This window comes from Pseudophryne corroboree, unplaced genomic scaffold (assembly GCF_028390025.1).
Source record: "Pseudophryne corroboree isolate aPseCor3 unplaced genomic scaffold, aPseCor3.hap2 scaffold_2430, whole genome shotgun sequence".
Classification (NCBI taxonomy): Eukaryota; Metazoa; Chordata; class Amphibia; order Anura; family Myobatrachidae; genus Pseudophryne; species Pseudophryne corroboree.
Genome location: NW_026969086.1, coordinates 13,398 through 21,727, shown reverse-complemented (window position 1 = coordinate 21,727; position 8,330 = coordinate 13,398). Strand labels below are relative to the sequence as shown.

The 8,330-nt window shown below is 39.4% G+C and overlaps 1 pseudogene; it reads right to left on the bottom strand.

Annotated features, from left to right (window-relative positions):
• Positions 1-6,188: 6,188 nt before the first annotated feature.
• On the bottom strand, positions 6,189-6,307 carry LOC135011385 (5S ribosomal RNA; annotated as a pseudogene).
• Positions 6,308-8,330: the final 2,023 nt, after the last annotated feature.

Sequence of the window (8,330 nt, the reverse complement as noted above, 5' to 3'; positions counted from 1 at the left end):
ACATCTACACATTATCACTGCACAAATGTTTACAGTATAAGTACATTCCTTAAGGTATAGTTATTAAAGTTTAATTCTGTAAGTGTCTGCGACGCCTGTGCTCACACCCTGTGCACAGCGTCTGCTACACTAAGGGCGTACCCTTGCGGTACCTTTTGCGCCAATTGCGTACTGTGTCTCTTTACCTTTTAAAGTGTTTTAAATAGGATAAACATATAGGCTTTGTCAAGCACATACTGGTATCTTACACAACAACCATCCCTCTGGCATTTGTCACACAATAATTTTTGCAGACAGGGAGAAATTGCTGAGAATGTATACATCATGGGCTGAGTCAGGATAGCCGGTTACTTCACTCATGTTTATAAATGTCACTATATTTATCAGCCAAATTGACCAATATATATGATCAGGTGTTATCTATTGCATAAAAACATAATAAGTATAAATAAAGGATAATAATACTAATAATAATAATAATAATAATAATAATAATATGTTTGATGTCTATAAGTATAAATATGTAGAGTACTTCTTTCACCTAACTAAGCTGCTTATGGTGCTCTGTTTGTTCCTTTACGGTTATCTCAGTCAGATGGTGAATTGCATTGTGTAGGTGGGTGCACAACATACCATAACCATGGACATCCAATTTTGCTACTTCCACAATGACCTATACATTTCTGGGTACTTAAAAAGTCATCACTAACAATTTCCTATCATTAGAATGGGTTTAGAAGCCAAAATGTAATGTCTAAGATCATTCTAAACACTTGGGGATTTGAAGTTCGATTTGGAGTTCGATTTAGAGTTTAATCTCAAATCGTACTTTAGCAAATTAGTGGATTTCATGTTGGTCTATGGGAAAACATCAATGTGATTTCTTTTGGAATATGAGTTGAATCTACATTTAGAAGAAGATTTGACATTCAATTTGGTCTTTAGTAAATCTGTTCAAATGGAAAATGAATTAAAATATAATGCCAAATTATTTGAATCACCAAAATCGAACATTAGTAAATTTTGACACTGGTTTCAATAATATGGGTAAAAAAGACAGAAATTTTTAAAACCAGCACAAGGCTCCACTAGTCCACAGCTGGGGATACATTTATACAGGTCCTTGCGGCTGCAGCATTACCCCCCTAACAACTCAGTCACGGAGGGGTTTCCATGGGGGAGAGGGGATCCCCCAATAAGGGGGCCCCTCTCCAGGCACATTATGGGCCATGGCTGATACCCGAGGCTGACACCAGCAACTATGGTTGGTGGGTGCTGGGCTGAGAGCCATAAAGTGTCAAATTAAGAATAAATATTGCCTTTTGCTGTGGAACTATTGGTCCCAGCAAGCCTCACACATGCTGATACTTGAAGAACTACAAAAACCAGCAAGCGGGGAATGTTTTATAAAATTTGTACTATCATGGTATCCATGTCCTGTGTTCATTGTAAAACATCTATTGCTGTGGAAATACAGGTACCATTGGGCCCTTTAATGACCCACATTCTGGTACTTTTTGTTCAGGGATGCTTTATGGGTCCTGTAGTTACAAAGCAAAAGACAATGTTAATTCTGAATTTTACATTTAATGGCTATCCGCCCGGTACCCACTTCCCACAGGTGCTGGGGACAGCCTTGGCCTTCAGCTGTGACCCTTGGATGCCTGGAGGTGTGGGGACCCCTTTTTGAGGGGTCTCCTCTCCCCCAGGGAACCCTGGCCAGGACTGACTAGTTGGAGGTGGTAATGCCATGGCCACAGGGACCTATATAGGTGTGTTACCTGGCTGTGGCTTTATTTTCTTGACTAGTAGAGCCCAGTGCTGGTTTCTAAGGTTCCGGGAAACCCTACATTTTTTCCCCCTCATATTTTTGAAACAGGATTGGTTCAGAGCGCAGTGTTGGGTCTTAAATACTGGGGACAACTACACAATTTTTCCCCAGTATTTTAACAACCAGGACCGACTCAAAGACTCCGGGGCTGGTTTTATTCAAAGGTGTTTTTTTATATTTTAACTATTTAACAATTTTTTACACAGAGAAGCATACATGGATCACAGTGATGCATGCATGATTCTCCAAACACACAGCCAAAAGCAGTTCTTTTTGAAAGTTCTATTTCTATGCAAATTAGATAGTTTTGTGTTAGTGTCTGGCTATGAGAATAGAAATCCTTAGTAAATTTCCATGTTGTGTGAGGTGCATGTGAAAATCCAACTGTTTGTGGCCAATGGTCTATTGATTCATATTTTTGCGGACGGCTGTATCTCAATACAAATTGGTAGAAATATGCCGTGAATGGTATTTTATAAATTAAAGAGTTGCCTTTTGGATGAAAAAGCAATATCGAATGAAATCGGGAACTTAGTAAATTTACCCCATTGTGATTTACCGGATAATTGCCTACAGAGTCCTTATTTTCAATAACCATTTTACAGTATATATGATACAAGTGTTGTTAGAATACATCAGACCTACTCTACAGCTATACTTGGATTTTATTTGTAGTCTCAATAACCCTCAGTGACTCCTCTCTTGAGAAAAACTGGAGTTAATAACTATGACCAAAGGAAGTGTTTAATTCTGCACAAGGGTTATATTGTCGACAAGGCTCCTCTCTGAGAGTGTGTCTGGTACCGACAAATGGTGAAGTGATTTGTGATATACAGCATATTTCTTGGTCAGTGATGCTCCGATTCAGTAAGTCATGGATTACATACACAGAAGGGGAAAAAATACTTTTTGATAGGGCATTCTTATGAAAAGAAATAAAACGTAACTTTTAATGGTCAATGTAATAAAAATGTTTGAGACAAAAAGCTTTTAGGGTTGTTTGAAAACAGTCTATATATCACACATAGGCTGGGATGTAATGGTAGCCAATGATACTGCCTGGAAAAGTATTGCACCGCATCGGACATTACAAATGTGCCTCTAGTTAGTGGAACTCAAGCAATGTAATGGCGTGCATATTTTTCCCGTCTTCAATGTCTCATATCCGAGGTGTCACAGAATTTAGACTTGAAAAAGTCCAAAATTTAAAGACCAACCAAAATGTGTCTTTTACTACAGTAGGACCACAGTGTCAGAGAAAATTACCCAAGTCCCATGATTAAATGAGCACACACCCTAAATAATCCCCAGTTCTCCAGGAAAAAAATGCAGTTTATACTGATTTAAATGGTATGTGGCATGGCTGTATTCAGTGTGTAATTGCAACTGTATCTAATTATGTTACAGTGTATGGCTGGAATACATTGCAGCATAACATTTTTTATGTAAATACAGTTGCTATAACACATAGAATATAGCCATGCCGCTTATTATTTAAATCAGCATTAGCTGCTTGTGTGACTTAGAACATTAATTTGCATCTATGATGCATTTGTGTGTTTTAAAAAAAAACTATTACAGTACGTGGAGTATTTGGAAATTATACACAGAATATAGGCATGTCAAATATCGTTGGATTCAGTTGGAAATGCTTGTGCAATTTACTGTAGTACAGTAAATTTATATGACATTAATACACATTTCCTGGGGGAAAAACATTGTAAAAATTACTTGTACAGCATTTTTACAGATTTAAAGTTGTTTTTTTAAATGTCCAAATATATTGAAAAGTGTTTATTTATTACAAATGTACTTGAAAAGTGTATTTTTAACTGATTTCTAACATTTTCATAACAAACGCGGCCAAAAAAACCCACCTCTAAATTCTTTATTAGTTATTGAGCTGTTTTGTGTCTGACTTGCAATATCGGAGTTCATTACATCTGCCGAGTTGTATACTTAACACGGGCAGAATATATGGATCTGATTTTTTTATCAGCCACTCTACTTTAGAGTCAAAAGCATCTGAAAAAGCTGCTTTGTTGCCGCTATTACATTAGTCAACTTTGCAAAGCCCAATTTTTTTTAAATTACTTAGATAAACCAAGGTGAAAATATCAAAAGATATCATCAATGGTGTAACCAGTCTTGAATTTTTAATCCAAAATTATGATTTCAGACTGTTTAATACTATATGAGTACCTATTGAGGTATGTAATAAGCATACTATAACACAATGGGGGTTATTCAAATTTTTTAAAAGTCAGTTGGGCATGTTTTTTCCTATCTAAAAGACAGGAATAAAACAGACACCCAACCAACTTTTCAAACAAATAAATTCCCCTCAATATGTGATAAGTGTACTATACTACAGTGGGAAAGAGTGGGGTATTCTTGTACATATCCACTAGGAAAGTACCAGGTTTTAGGATCGCTGGTCTAACACCTGAAGCTGATGCTTTGTTGCCTTGATAGTTTTTAGTCACTGTCTGCTCAGGAAATAACAGAAGGGTCACAATTATGCATTTTATGTAAAAGGGTTCTTATCAGGATACTTTGAGTGTAAAGATTTTTCTGCTATGTACAGATGGGTCCACATTTAACTTGGCCTTTAATAGGATTTACTGAGAGTGGCCAGTCGAACTTAATCCCCTGATGTAATGATTTAATCCCCTGCTGTATTGTTCTCTGTATTGTATTGCAACTGAGAACAATAGATGAATGGTTTATGCTAATAAATCATGTTGTGGCTAGGTGCAGAAAACTAGTCAAGATAACCGTGGACCCATCTGTACTAGATTTTGGTTCAATACAAATAAAATTCCATACACAAATAGGTATGTCACACAGTAATAGGATTTATATTGCAAATATAGAAAGACAGTGGATGTAGTATAGGTCAGGTTTGTAGTATAACAATGTTGTTCTAAAAATACACAAGAATCTACAGGTATGTGGTCAAAAACATAATACGTATGATCAGAAATCTGATTAAATCACACTAATGTGGTAATTAGAATCATTTGCATACCCAATGGCTAATTCAGACCTGACTGCTGGGCTACTAACTTTGCTGTCCTGCGATCAGATAGTTGTCGCTCAAGGAGGAGTGCAAATTTGTCATAAAAGTGTGCAATCGCATGTGTATGCCGAGCTGCAAAAATCCAGTGTGTGCAATCTTACTCCTACAGTGAATTGAGAACAGGCTGATTGAGGCTGGAGCTGACGTCACACACCCTTCCTGAAAATGCTTGGGAACTCTTTCATTTTTCTGGATACTCCCTGTAAAAGGACAGTTACCACCCACAAATGGCCTCTTCCTGTCAATCACCTTGCAAATGCCTGTGCAATCAGAATTTTCACACCATCCTGTCACTGACTGGCGATGCCTTTTGTTGTTTTCCAACGTGCATGTGCATTGCATATAATTGATCAAAATTGCAGCGGCATCCAGATATTGGGGGTTATTCAGGTCACATTGTTCATTAATGAGGCTGCAACAAGGGAGGCTGTGGCTGCAATGTGCATGCACAGCCCCATCCTGTGAGCACGCTAGCAGCCAATGCAATATGATCAAATTGGCTGCATATTCCTCTGCATGATTGACAGGTAGAGACATTCATGGGGTGGGTGGGGGGTGGCAACAGAGCATTTTCAGGGTGGCATCAGGGAAATGCCGGCATGTCGGCAGCATTTTCAGGACTGCTGTGTGTCATCACACATGGCTGCTCCAATTTAAAAAATGGCGGATGGACTTCTACGGATGCAGCTCGGCTGTGTCGGCAGGAAGCGTCCACATCTTCTGTGACTGCGCTGTAAATGTACCGCGATCCCAATTACAGCGTGATCACAGTGGGCGGGCGGTGGGTAACATACTGGGTGGTCTCGCCCTGTGATTGCAAGGATTGCAGGTTATGTTATAAAGCAGAATCTGCAATCCTTACTGAATAGAGTCCCTTGTTTGAGCAATAAAATAATGCAGAATTGGACTGTGACCAATCTGCTTCTTGTGATACAGAAAACACCAAGATTTTCTGATTAAAATGCAGTAATAAAACAGAAGGTGGAAATAAACAATATGTCACAGTATTAGCACAAGGATTTTTTGATCACAGTAATATCTCAGCCTTACTCATATGTCAGAATGAGGCAGAATGTAACATTATCTGTGTATCCTGCCTCCAAAACATATCACAGTGTCTAAGAGCATTGTTCTGTTTAAAGAGCAGATCTGTTGTTGTGCAATGTTTTGTGTGAACTGTGTGGTTACTGATATAATTATATAGAGAATATAAGGAAAATCTGGAAGTCTCTCAAATAAGATGTGGACCTTTTACCTATGCTTTTCAGCACATTAGGGTTACTGCACCTGGTATTCCCAGGGAGTCTCCCACCCAGGTACTGACCAGGCCTACCACTGATTTTCTTTCAAGATCAGATGAGATTGGGTGTATCCCGTGGAGCATGGCAGTAATGAGAGAGTGCCCGTTCCAGTAGATGAGAGACACAGGGGCGTACCTCTGCTTCCCAAATTTAGGACCGTATTCTGTAAGGATTGCAAATTCAGTCTTTTAGCAGAATTTGCAATCCTTTGACTCACATGCTGGGGGCTGCCTGTTGCAGGGCAAGGCCTCCCAGCATGCTAACTGCTGCCCCATCTGCAATCACACACTAATGGCAATCGTGCCACAATTATTTGCACAATTGCAGAAAGTAGGGAAGCCTCCTGCTGGCACAGCCTGGCTGCGATGGCAGGAGGGCTGCTACCATCTTTTTTAACAGAGTGGCTGCGTGTGACATCATGCAGCCATCCTGATAATGCTCACACTATACCCCTTTTCACGCTACCATGTCTCTGTTTCCATGCCGCCACCCCACAGTGGTCCGTCTCTGCCTTGAAAATGTAGCGTTGACACCTCGCGACTACAGAGGCATTTTCAAATACTGATGGTCACCCGATGTCAATGCAGTCACAAGAGCAGGATGGGTACTGAGCATGTGCTCATTGGGGTGAATGCCAAAATTCTGGTTGTATCTCGATTTGCGATCCAACCTGAATTGGCCCCTTAGTGTGCAGGTGTGTCATTGCAGAGATTTAGCACTAGCACATTTGGATGAGAGGACACAGAAATAAAGCAGAAGAAAATAAAATAGAGAATCACACTATTGCTTCTACTTACACTTGATCCTATTATGAAGTAGAGGAAAATGTATGAGAGAGCTAACAGTGTGGGATCCCCAAAGGTTAAACATGGATATAAAGAGAAGATTTTACCCTCTCTAAAACATCATTAAATTTTTGAGGAAAGAATCAGATTGGATAAGCACAGTAACCTAGAGCTATCTAGTTAGTGTCCAATTTAGTGGGATAGTGACAATTAAACAAGCCCTCTACAAGTGAAAGGGCTGTTTGGACAGGTACCGGGCAGTGCACAACCCGGACCCACCTCTGGGGTACCTTGGTATCATATGCACTCATTTGGGTTTCTAATTTTTCTATTATTTTTGACTATTTATACCACGGTGATGATCTATAATCTTTGTGAATTTAATAAGCAAACTGGATACAATACAGATATTTTTATGAGACATAGCACTAAGGAAATTACTAGCACAGGTGAAGATTGCAATAATAATAAAATAAGAAATTGAGACATGGAGCCACAGCACCATCACTGTCACTATCATTCGAGACCGCAGCAGCTACCTCCCCCTCCTCCTCCCCCTCACTAACCTCCTCCACCTCACTAACCTCTTCCACCTCACTCACCTCCTCCCTCTCACTCACCTCCGCCACCTCACTCACCTCTGACTGGGACATATTCCGGACAAACAACAAAGAACACTGAGAAATAAAAAAACACAAAACACACTCCTCCACTACCACTACACACCACAAACCAAACACACACACACTCACAAACAATGACAATAGACTGAAAAAAAAATCACAATCACAAAAAAATTAACAAACTTTGAAAAAACTACACGACAAGTTTGACAGGACAACTTACACACACAGTACAGCACTCAGCAATCGCAAAAAAACAGCACAAACCCTCCAACAACTCCAAATAACTCTCCAACACAAAACACCACTTCCTCTCACCTCTCCACTAGCTAAACCCACAAGGTTTGGTCGGTTTGGGGCGTTTTTATAGTAATGAGCACAGACACTCCTCCATCACAAAACAAACCAATCACGGTCGAGTGACAAAAAACGAAACTCAGAAAAAGACGCTTCTGTGAAAGAAAAGAAAACACTGCCGAAAAAATAATTACGAATTCGTAAAAACAACACAAAACACGGCCGCAATATACAAGTCGGCCGCATTCTACCTAGTAAAAAAACACGAATTACATCGACATCGAAAAATGAAAATAATCAAAATACGACACCATAGTAAATGAGGCGTAACAAATTCAAAAAGTTGCAAAATCACACATTCAATGTCAATCGTGATTAATCTCACACCAAATCGACAATAATATGAATCTT